Genomic DNA, 12,362 nt, shown 5'->3' with positions numbered 1-12,362 from the left:
GGAGAAGTGCTTTGACTTGCAGCCTCACAGCTCCAGGGCACGGACTTCAAATCCTTTTCAGAAGTTTGCTTGTGTTCCTCATGTCGCATCAGATAGGTGTGCAGTTTACTGTCGGCTGGTCACTGAACTTTGCACTCTTAACTCATCCTGTCATCTACCTTGCCACTAATCAACCACAGCCAAACTGACCAATCAGACAGCTCAAAGGCACTGGACACACACACACACACACACACACACACACACACAGAGTAGTGTAGTAGACCTAGTAACAGAATAAGACTTTGAAATAATGAATAACAATAAATTTAGAAACTGCAAAGTTCTCTGCCTGTGTGAGAACTAATCACACAGTGGACCACTTGAGCGACTGCATGTGTAGTCTGATGCTTCCTGTAATCTCCCCTCATGCTGGCATTGTGTCTCCTCCTTCAATGGCAGGTTTTTTACAGTCACTAACATTGGGGAGGGGGGTCATTTATTTATTATTCTTTGCCTGAACTGTTCATTTAGAAACAGTAACTGAGGCTGGCAGTAATGTATCTGGCAGAATTTTATTCTCGCTAGTATCTATAAACATTTACATCAATAATGAGCTGAAACTTTTTTATTAAATTCCACTAGATAGATACCTGGCCCTGCAGCCTTCCCTCATTGCACTGACCCTCAGTGCTTTATCAAGCCCCCACACACAAAGAGTGTCAGGCTTTTGATTTGGCCTTTTCCTTTGCCTTGCTTGTGTATTCAAGATTATTGTGTTCTACATGACCTAAGTATGGCGGAACAACTTCTTAAGTTCTTCTGACACATTTTTCTTTTATTGTTAAACATTCGAGCTGTGCAGACCCTGGAGTACAGAGAGACTGCGTATTTTTGTTCATATTGTGTGGATATCACCTGCTTGTTGCACTGACAAATGCACACTGACAATTTCATCCAGGAAAATTGCACACTGCTAGTGGGTTGCTCTTTCCATCTTGGCCAGTTGCTCTGGAGAAAAGTGCAGAAATTCCATGCAGTTATTCCTCCACACTTTTGTCCCACATGCAGTTGTTATGCCACTTATGTGCTCATGCAGGTAACCTTATGTTAATATTACATTTTAAATGAAGGTCAAATACAAAGTTCAGCTCCATTGTTATATGTAAAGTCATCCCTGATGGAGGATCACATGAATCGTGGGGTAGAGGGGTCCTTTCATCGGATTGGCTGGCCCAGCGCTCTCTCAGCTGTGAAATGGCCAAATGGGGGAGGCAGCTTGATGGCTGAGGTCTCCAGGACTCTAAACAAATCCAAATCATATTATGTGATATCATCTACTGTTAAATTCTGCTCTGTACTTGTAATATTTTTATTTTACTATTATATTGTATTGAGGATTACTTGTGTTCTGTTCTGTGTATTGTATTGTATTGTATTGACCCCCTTCTTTTTGACACCCACTGCATGCCCAACCTACCTGGAAAGAGGTCTGTCTTTTTGAACTGCCTTTCCTAAGGTTTCTTCCATTTTTTCCCTACAAGGGTTTTTTGGGAGTTTTTCCTTGTCTTCTTAGAAAGTCAAGGCTGGGTGGCTGTCAAGAGGCAGGGCCTGTTAAAGCCCATTGCGGCACTTCTTGTGTGATTTTGGGCTATACAAAAATAAATTGTATTGTATTGTATATGTACATAGCACAATCAAATTCTTCCTTTCATGTCTCTTTAGAACTTTAACAATAATACAGCACCAACAAAGGCATACACACACACACACACAGAATCATTCATTCATGTTTGTTTTCAAAATGAGTAGTCATGGTAAGCTGGAGCGTAGTTTGGCAGCATCATGAGAACAGCAGGAATGCTCCATAGGAATGGCCGAGGTACCCTCCTGCTCACACCATGTCTTTGTGACATAGAAGGAAAGCAGAGTACTTGGAGAAAACCACTTGAAAAACATGCAAACTCAGTCTGAGACTTGAACCTGGGACCACTTCAGCAGCAGCAACCACTGTGACATTAAAAAACTGCACCAAGATTCAGCGAATCGCAAGGGATGGAGCTTTTTCACATATAAATTGTGCAACTTATAAGGTATCTTTTATCAATTTGCCGGTGACAACAGGCGCCCTCTCAGACACTTTGGCCCCGTTCTTTGATTTCAGCTTCATACCAATGAGCGGTTTGGGCTGAACGCCTCTTCTGAGATGAACTGGCCTAATGTTGGGATGGCATGTCAGTTCTGTTGTGCTTGTTTAAAAAGCCTTATTAGCTGAAATCAGCCTGGTGCTCTCTGCTTGTGCATTTGCTGAGTGCCTAGTGATTACCCAAAAGGCAGTGCCTGCAGGGACACCCCGAGGAAACGTTTTGAAAGGCAGCCTGACAGCCCGCTCATCTTAAAAGTGAGGAAGTAAATTTGGCTAAAATTAGCAGTGTACTCTTCAGGCTGTTCGTTGCATATCCATGGCAGCAGTTGAAACAGATCAGGAAAGGGATTTTTCAAGCATCTTTATTAACTGTATAAAACATGTACTATGTAAAGTACTGTATGTGATATATTTATAAATATGAATATACATTATGTATTATGTAGACTGTACATATGTGTGTGTGTGTGTGTGTATAAAAATACCTATGCAGCCAGCTTGTTTGAGATACACAGGCAACATTCAGTATTTATGTATATCCCCACACATTCCCTTTCTTTTGTAGTGAACTGCCCCCCGAGGCCCCTTTCAAGCTCACGTCCGCAGTACGATTGTTGACGCGTGTTTTTCTTTTTAGAGGTTTATTTTTTGCTGGAGCCCTTGGCTTGTCATTATTAAGCTGAAGTGTATCATCTTCAGTTCCGGTAGCAGAAGATTCTCAGTTTCGACTGTTGATTAAGATCTGCTTTGGTGGCTGCCTGCTGCGTAGCAAATTTGACAAAGAGAGATCAGCATTTCATGGGGGCTTTTGAGGGCTACAGTGCAGTAGATGTGGCCTGAGGCCCCCATTCAACATAATCTTGTAATCTTGTGGCAGAACAGGAAGCAAAACCCTGCTGAGTTTCCCCGAGTTTGAAAATCTGAGCTTCACTATCTGTGTGTTAACTAGGACATTGCCAGGTAGCTGCTATAATGGTCTGCTTTTGCCGCGCTTCCTCCTCCGCTGCTGTGTTTAGTTCCAGTATTGAGCCTGACACACATACACCACCGATGACAACAGATACTCTTCTGCATTTTTGGACAGTCAGTGCATTCATGCTGAAAGAAAGGAATTAATACTAGCAGCTAGTCAGTCCGTCTCCATTTAGTTAATATTGACAACTATCACAAAGCACTTGACCCATTTAAGTACTTCAGAAAGCCCTTTCTAACCCCATAACTGTTTGATGGCACTCCCCGATATTCTTGAGATTTCTCCCTGTTTCATGTCCAGCTTACAGTGTGACATTTCTTCATTAGTAAGGCCACCACAGCGACAGTGAAGGGCAGTGTGACAAATTGGGCATTTGGCCAAGGTAGAAGATCCCACATCATGACCAAAGAAAACTTGAAGAACGTGTAGGTAGTGACAGCCCCCACTGGCGCCATCCGCATGTTACTTTCATGCACTAATAATGTACATGGACCACCCATCCTTGTCATTAGCCTGCCTGTAGCAGCAAAGCTAGAAGACTTTACTGCTATTCACCAAATTTCAGTTTAGAGCTGATTTTCTGCTGTTTCTTTTCTGCTTCGTAAAACTATACATTTACTTTGTCATAAGAATTTACTTATTTGTAAACATAAGAAATACTTTGAAATCAAAATGGACGTGCAGAACACTCAGTTATCAGCCAGTCACGTGCAGGGTTCAGACATCTTAATGGGAAGAAAAATGTGAGAAACAAACAAAAAGTATAAGCTCTTCTTACTAACTTTACGTCCTTAACTTAAAAATGTACACTTTGAAATATGTGTGTCATTTGGTGATATACAAGAAAGGTCCCGGAATAGGTTCTTAGGAGACTGCATTCCTCTGATGTGGAAAGTGGCATCCTTCACCTTTCCTACAACTCTCTGATGGTCAGTGTCATTTTCCACTCTATGGTTTGCTGGGCTGGTAACGTCACTTCAAAAGAAGCCCACCAAAGCAACACGCTAATTAAAAGGGCAGGCTCAGCAATGGGACTCCCTGGAGCTCATAGCAAAGGACAGAATTAAAACAAAACTGAGTGCTATTATGAACAATGCTGCGCATCCTCTCTCTGACACAAACACTGAGGACTTTCAGCCAACAAATTTTTCTGCAGTAAGCATTGTATAATGCCTCACTGTGCCTGCCAAGTCACGAGTTATCTCTTCTTTTTAGCTATTCTGGTGTTTGTGTATGTGTCTGCATGTCTATCTAATTATCTAAGTCATTTAAAAAAAACCCTGGCTGAAGTTTTTAATTATTCTCTAATTTGACATTAAGTGGTCTTCAATCCCTGAAATCAAATCTTCCAAACCAAGTAGAATGCCTTATCTATAAAGTGCTTCTGTTATTGTGTGCATCTTCCAACTTTAAAAAGCTTCATCCTTGACATTTTCCATTTTATATATATCATACATAACTCATTAACGGACAATGTATTATTGGATTTGTATTGATCTATACAAAGGGAAAAAAAATTCAGTTCTTTTGTGTGCAACATTGATTTCACCTTCAAGCTGCTGCCCTTGATAGTGAGCGGATGGCACTTAAAGGTCACTTGCTGTCTTTCTCAGAGGCGCTTGGCTTTTAAAGTGGGCTTTTGGGTGGACGAAAGAGTAAAGTGTCTAAAATACAATTTGAAAATCATCAGCTTGTAACAAAAATATCCTTACAGAAGTACGTGACCTGTACAAGTTTTAAAAGCAAATTTGGGAGCAGAATGGTCAGTTTGTCACCTAATGTCAGCTGTTGAGTTTGTTCAGCAAAGAAAACTACTGTGCCCCTGTTTCTAATGTGTGGTCCTTAGCAGCACTTTTACTTTGGAGGGTTATCCCTGCTTTTTTTGTGAATTTCCCCTTGGGATTAATAAAGTATCTATCTATCTATCTATCTATCTATCTATCTATCTATCTATCTATCTATCTATCTATCTATCTATCTATCTATCTATCTATCTATCTATCTATCTATCTATCTATCATTACCATTCCTTCCCTTGCCAAAAAGTAAACCATTTATTATCCAAAAGCTCCAGATCTGTTGGGTTTTTAGGCTGTGAGGTCTACCCATCGTTGCTTTGGGCTTACTGTACCAGTGTGGAATTTTCACCGTCTCTACTTGCTTCCTTTAGCTCGGCGTGTTGGATTTGAAGGTCTCAGCAGGTATGAGAATAATGTGAAAAATAAGGTCACCATGGCATATTACTTCCCACTTTACTGACGTTGTGAACTTGAAATACCATCAGTGAAAATCGCTCAAACATGTCTCACAGCGCAAGGCTTTTCATTGAGGCAAAGAATGACAACCATTGTGGTGGTCATAAAAATACAAGCATAGGAAAAGCAACTAGTTCTGATGTTGACTTGCTAGCTTGACAGCCACATGATTTCTTTCTGCTGTTAAATATGAGGAGATGCAGGGCTCTAAAGCAGAGTTCATTTCAAGTCTTCCACTTGAAGTCCTAAGTCCACCTCTGTGTATTATGTGAGAAACATTCCAACTGAATATAGTCCTCATTATTTATTTTGATAAATTATCGATCAGAAATAGTTGTTTACTTGAAAGTGTTTTGTTTATTAACTTCATTGTTTTAAATAAAAGAAGCCAGAATTCCTTAGCCAAATGTGCTATACACCCTCACTGAAGCCTCGGCCCAAGGTGATCACGACTTTAGTTATGTCCTAGTGATGGACATTCACTTCACTTCTAACAAGCTAAGCTGGACACACACGGCCTCCCTTTTTTCATAGCTGATTTCTCCCAGGGATTTCCTAGATAGAAATGACCTCTCCAGTGTGTGCTGGGTCTACCATGGGGTCTTGTAGTCATGGGAGGCACCCACACTAACCCATACTGTGCTACGTCCACCAAGTACCTGCTCTAGAATTTAGTCTCCGTATCCATCCAACTTTCTCTTTTATTTTTTTTTTTGAAACACCCTGAAGGTCATTTATGGACTGTTGTGTGTCTGTGCTCCTCCCTTTGTCCAGACAGCATAGCTCTAAGGATCATTGAGACACATAAGCCACTGGTCACAACATGGTCATTATCCTAGAAGTGGACATTAATTAAAAGTCTGAATAAGGAAGTCACTTTCGAGGGGCACCGTAGACATGTGTCTAAGATATTTAAATGTGACTCCTCCAAATGCAGGACTGTGGTGCTGAAAGAACTAATGGGACAAACATTAAAAACACCAGTAGTATGAAGAATCTATACGGACCTATAGGCCATTTCACAAATACACCTTGGGTTCTGAAAAATATACTGTGTGAGACCCCAATTGTTTCCAGACTGCTCACTTTATGGCATACATGACAAGGCAGGTTTTAGGACTTTTGGATGGATTGTTAGAAGAGGGAGATCTGTGTTTCAGGTACCACACGAGGTATGACTGGAGGCAGAAGCACCAGTGTGACAAATGCACCCATTGTCACTTGTCTCATTCCAGGCCTGAGTCTGGTCATGTCTTGGCTATCATCGACTTAATCAGGTCTTCTTACAGGAAATGTCTTAGCGATGTATTCTCTGAGCCTCCCGTCAATCTCGGGGTCAGTGTGGATCAGCATGTAGTATCAAAGTCACTTCTGTGCCATTCTTTCCTTATCTTAACCCTGACCCTATAGTCGTAGATTGTGCTCCTCACACTGGAGCCAAAGCGTATCCTTCTTGATGTCCCTTTCCACGTTTGTGTTATCCCAAAATGGATTTATTTATTTATCCCCAAAATCAAAAATGCAGTCTTATGGCTCGATGTAAATAGGTGGCAATGGTTTTGAGGTCAGAAGCTTGTTAACAATTAGTTGGCTTTTGATCAACAGAAGAGGGAAACAAAACTGAAAAGACCCCCGACTTAAGCTGCCTGCTGATCGATAATAGCATAAACACAGCAAACATATTTAAGGGATTAAAAATTTAATTAAAAAATACTCAGAACATGATAATGTCCTGTAGCAAGATGAACACTTCAGTGCGTCTCACTCACCAGTAAACCAGTTAAAAAAAAAAAAACTAATAAACAAAATAGACTGGGGCAAAGTTTCATGTTGTTTCAAATTAGTTTTATATTTTATTCATTCAGATTAAGTTATTAACAATTAGCAATTCCACAAAATAAGCCATTACTACAGCATGAATTTAAAATCAATTTTCGTGCTTTAGGATAAGTGAGTGGTGCTGCGTGCTGTGGCTGTTGCTGTAAGCGCCATGTCCTGTCATGGATTTATCTATTGGGGGTCATTGTAACAGGAGGCTTCCACCTACTGCTGCCCCCTATTGTTTTGTTTTCTAAGTTGTACCAATTTGCCATCTGTATCCCCCCAAGTTAAATAAAGGTACGCTTCACAGATTCATTAACTGCGTGCCTTCAGTATCCACAGTCGTATATTAAGACCTTAAAGCTTAACCGACAGTAATAACAGCGTGTGCAGTGATGGAAGAATTAAATGTGGCAAGGGACAACAAGCAGAAAGCTTGAAAACCCACGCAGAACAAAAGAGCAAGTCTCATTTAGAAAATGCCACCTAGGAGTTCAATTCATTTGCATTGCAGTGAAATAAGTGGGAATGGTGGACACTGTCATGGAAATGATGGAAGCATCACATGAAAAAGGAGTTTAAGTTTGAAGTAAGGCCATTGCAAACTTAAAAGCAGCTCCAGAGGCGAGTCAGCTTAGTTTAATTGCGGATTAACAGTACAAGACAGCCGTTAAAGACGATTAGAAGTTGGATACGGGAGCTTTCAGAGCAACACAAGGCAACTCATAGCTGGTGCCTGAATTTTAGGTGCATGAGTTACAAAAATAATGACAGCACATGACAAACTTGAGTGAACTGCACTGGCAAAGACAAACAGCATTTGCAAATTGAAGCTCACTGACAATTATAGTTGGGCTTTTGCCAGTATGGCTACTGAATGCCACAAAAGTACTGCACAATGCAGACTGCAGCTCTTTGACTTGGCGCCAGCTAGAACTGTACGTCATGAGTGTCACAAAGCTTGAGGACTCTCGGTCGGAAATGGTTGTATCCAAGGTTGGCACACAATGTCACATGACCTGGTGGAAGGAGCACAAAACCTGAACCCAAATCAATGGAGAAAAGTAATATAGTCATCTCTCATTCTAACTCTTGGATCTAGACAGGTTAACATTTGGATGAAATTAATGGGTGCCATCATCTAAACTCTTGAACATGGAATGGACAACCATCTTGTGGGAGTCACTCTGTCTGGTGATATCTCTGTATGGGTGTATAACAGTCAAAGAATGGGAGGCCCTAATGATGTCCTGCTATTTCTGAATGATAGTGGTCCCATAAACTGAACACCAAGATGAACTCAGAAAGTTTTCCATGGCCTTCCAGATCATCAGGCCTAAACATCATTCAACTTTTATGAGACGTTTTGGAGAGCCAAATGCAAAGTAGATTTCCACCCCTTTTACCTCACAAAGAACTCTGGAGGCTTTTCTTCTTGAACAATAATCCCAGTGCACAAAATGCTAGCCTACTTCACAGCATTTATTGAAGGCAAATGGTGCCCCCCAACTCATTATTTCTACACTGTCTACATATTAGCTTCAGCCAAATTCTTCCCCTTTCACTTCAATAAAGATGCAAGTTAATAAAACAAGGGATACTTTTCCTAAACGTTAATTGTAGTTCACTTCAGTAGTGCAGGAGACATTCAATTCATTGAGAGCTTGAGTGGAGTTTATGGAGGGGTACTGTTAGAAACAGGCAGATGTTTAGATTCGGCGTGTTTGAGTGTTACAGATGAGGGTGTAGACACAAATAAGCGGCTGCCAGCTTAAGAAGTATGCGCTGGTGTGATAAATAAGGAAAGTGTGGAGTGTTTCAGAGCTGAGCCAATGAGGCTTTTACTCGTTTATGATGTATGATAGCCCTGGAACTTGCAGGTTTGTTATTCACACAGGGGGCTGTTATAATTCGGCCTATTCAGCCTCCCATGTTTGGGCTTTTCTAAAAGACTGGCTTCATCAGTATATGGCCAGAGTGGCTGAGGTTAGCCAGTACATAATAATAGAATTATTTTACAGTCCCGAGTTTTGATGCAGTACAGTTACATATGCTGGCTGTGTGTCATGTGGGCAGCAGAGAGGTGGGCTACAGTGACAATGTGCTGTCTTTTGTTTGGACGTTCTTTCTAATGGTAAGCCGTTGTTTACGCACAGAACGATTTTGGAATGTTAGGCGTGTTCTAACCTAACTCGATTTGGGGTAACACGTTCTGGAGCCTGTCTTGTCAGCATTGTGGTGGCCGCCCATCCACTGCACGCCCACTGATGCACACACCACGCAGACACAGTACCGGTGTGAAATTGCCATATGCATTTATGGACATGGATGGAATGACCTTGTAGAAATGAGCAGTCTTGAAATACCATCTAAATGCATGTGTCTGGGTGTAATAAATATGAATACTGTATTTGTATATGACATGTGTAAGTGCAGTATGTATATTCATTATACCCGCAAGTTCAATTTCAGTAACAGTCAAGCTGATTGAGACTTAACCTCACAAACACCGAGGTCGTCAAGTGTCATCGCTGGGCCTCCCCTGGCTGTTTGTGATTCGGTCAATGTGCTTTCAATTAATTCCCCACTGTGTCTTCATCAGTACAACTTATTATTTCATAAGAAACACTTCAGAATTGTATTAGCTGACATTTTTTTGGTTGCCTGGGTAATCAAAACCCCACTGTTTAATCACACTGTATTGATATCAAGTATTTGGAAAGCCTTTATGGCTTTAGAATACAAATCAGTGAAATGCTTTTCATTTCCCAGAAATGTCAGTTGTCCCAGTTACTTTTGGAATACACACAGACATTTGTTTGGATTGGTTAGAGATGGCAAGTTTTGTTCTGTTATACACATACGCAGGTTTTGGCTCACACCTCACAAAGGTTGGTTTTATGGCAGGAGGACGTTTTCCACATGGTTGTGATGGAGCTCGATAATGTCTTAACATCAGATGTCCTGTTACGCACAGCTTTTACTGCTTATGTCACGGATTGCACAGATACCAGGGCACAAAGGTTAAGTATGGGCACAATGGTTTTGCTATGAAAACAAGGGACCCACACAGCTTACAACTTGCCTGGGGGCCTGTGATGCTGTTAAGACGGCCCTGACAGATACACTGCATTGCGTATCATCTGGAGAAGTGAACTTACAACCTGCAGGTCATTTTTAAGGAATATTTATCAATGTAAAGTTCAATAAACTGTAATTGGGCTTCTCTCATGTACATCAAAAATGCATTCAGAGTGGACTGCTCACCCATCTTGCTATTTCAAAGCATTGCCAAGTGAATCTGACAGCATAGGGTCAGTTTAGCAGTTAGAAAATACAAAAAATAGAGAGATGGCAAGAAACACACAGTGCAACATTAAAGATGATGAACAAATTAAGGGGGAACAATAAATGGCTGTTTCTGTTCAGGGAGCCACGTCCTCCTCAGACTGCAGGCAGTGTGACATGGTAGTGACTCTGAGGTCATGGGTTCAAATCCCACTACTGACACTGTGTGACCACTGTGCACCAATTGGAAAAACAAAAGAAATGTTGCCAATTGTATCTTAAATGTTGTAAGTCACTTTGGATAAAGGCATCAGCCAAATGAATACATGCAAATCTCAGGGCAGAGCTTGTTTTTCAGTTTGTTGTAGCAGTTTGCTATTTCAGGTTAGTGCATCTACTTCACAGTTCCAGATCCCTGAGCTCCAAACCTGTGATGGTCAGGGTCAGATCCACGACCCCTGAACTGCCCGTCTTACCCGAGGATGAGCCAGGCGAAAGAAGACACACAGTCAGCAAGGGGTTGTTGCAAAGTGTCTAGTACTTTTTATTACATCAAAATAAAGTGTCCATAAAATAGTGCAGACTATCTTCAATAAATAAATAAATAATCCATTAATAATCCATAAAATTCATGGAAGTCTGCAAGTAAAATATATATATAGATATGTATTCTCACTTTACAACTGGTGTAAAACCACGTAGCCATCTGGTCGTTACTGTTCTTTCACCTGAGCCCCGCACATCCTCTAGCTCACCCAATGGGTTGCTCAGCCAATGAAGACCCCAGCAGCTGCGGTCCTCACTTTCGAGTCCCATCTTTGCTGCCTGTTTCAGTGTCTGCCAGACCGCTAAGAGCCAACTGTCTTCTTGTCTTCCCCAATGCTCTACCAAGGTCTTTGAGATCCATAGGAAGGGCACCTCCACCACCGTACCCACTTCTCCATTAAATCAGTGGGTAATGATCCACTCCCGGAGCATCAAGCATTCGCTTCTCCGCAGGGCTGCCAATCACTCTGGCTCTTCTTCCTCAAGCTGGCTCAGGCACCTGATACTGCACTCACTCATGGGACTGTTCTTTGTATTCTTTTTCTGTTATGTTTTCCTTTCTTGAGCATCAGGTCCCTTTTTTAAAACTCCCTCCAGCTGATGAGGGAAAAGATCAATCCCTATTGTGGATGCGGGATGCCTGCCGCCACATCTGCCTCTGGAGCCAGTCCACCAGGCTACCTATGCCCCACCTGAAAATGTGAGCGCATTATTTATTTATGTAAAATGCACTTGCCACAGACCCCCATGTCACAAATCCCAGCCTATCATTGTGAACTTTCCTTGTTCTCCCCATATTTCCCTAGGCTTTTGATCTAAATCCTGAACACATGAGGTGGCCTTAGGTTGACCTATCATGAGTGAATGTGGGATTTTTGACCCTTCCAGGGTTGCTTGCCCCTTTGTGTCCAGTGTTCACAAAACAGGCCATATCACTTTGCACCTTTGAATTCAATTAAGCAGACTGCATAAATGATGGGTTCTTTGTTGAGGTTTTATTATTATTTTTAAATTTAAGAAAGGCACCTAAGCTAAGAATCCCCCCTGAACTGCTCCTTAGGTTGTCACCTTGGCTTCCCTCTCAGTTATATTTAGGAGTGTTAATTAAGTATCTTTATTTCCCCACAAAGGTTTGTATAAAACTGCAAGAGGTTGCAGCGTCCATTGGGATAACATGACAGCTTTTAAGTAAGCATCTGGATGAGAATTGGGGACAGCGTGGGCATTAGCTGACCAAACTGGTTATTGCCATGTGTGTCTTATGATGTTGCAATACCTACCTTGACACCTAAATGATGTCTCCTTCTGGACTGCACGTCGTTAAAAGTGGCCTTTAATACTAGGCTCATGAAGT

The 12,362-nt window shown here is 41.5% G+C and overlaps 1 protein-coding gene across 2 annotated transcripts in view; it reads left to right on the top strand.

The window, feature by feature from the left end:
* Positions 1-12,362, top strand: part of LOC114648389 (kelch-like protein 29) — an 839,883-nt gene that overhangs the window by 771,678 nt on the left and 55,843 nt on the right. The gene's annotated exons all lie outside the window — the stretch shown is intronic.

Source organism: Erpetoichthys calabaricus, chromosome 3, assembly GCF_900747795.2.
Source record: "Erpetoichthys calabaricus chromosome 3, fErpCal1.3, whole genome shotgun sequence".
Classification (NCBI taxonomy): domain Eukaryota; kingdom Metazoa; phylum Chordata; class Cladistia; order Polypteriformes; family Polypteridae; genus Erpetoichthys; species Erpetoichthys calabaricus.
Note: the sequence above shows the minus strand (reverse complement) of the source record. Positions and strands in the feature narration are given on the sequence as shown.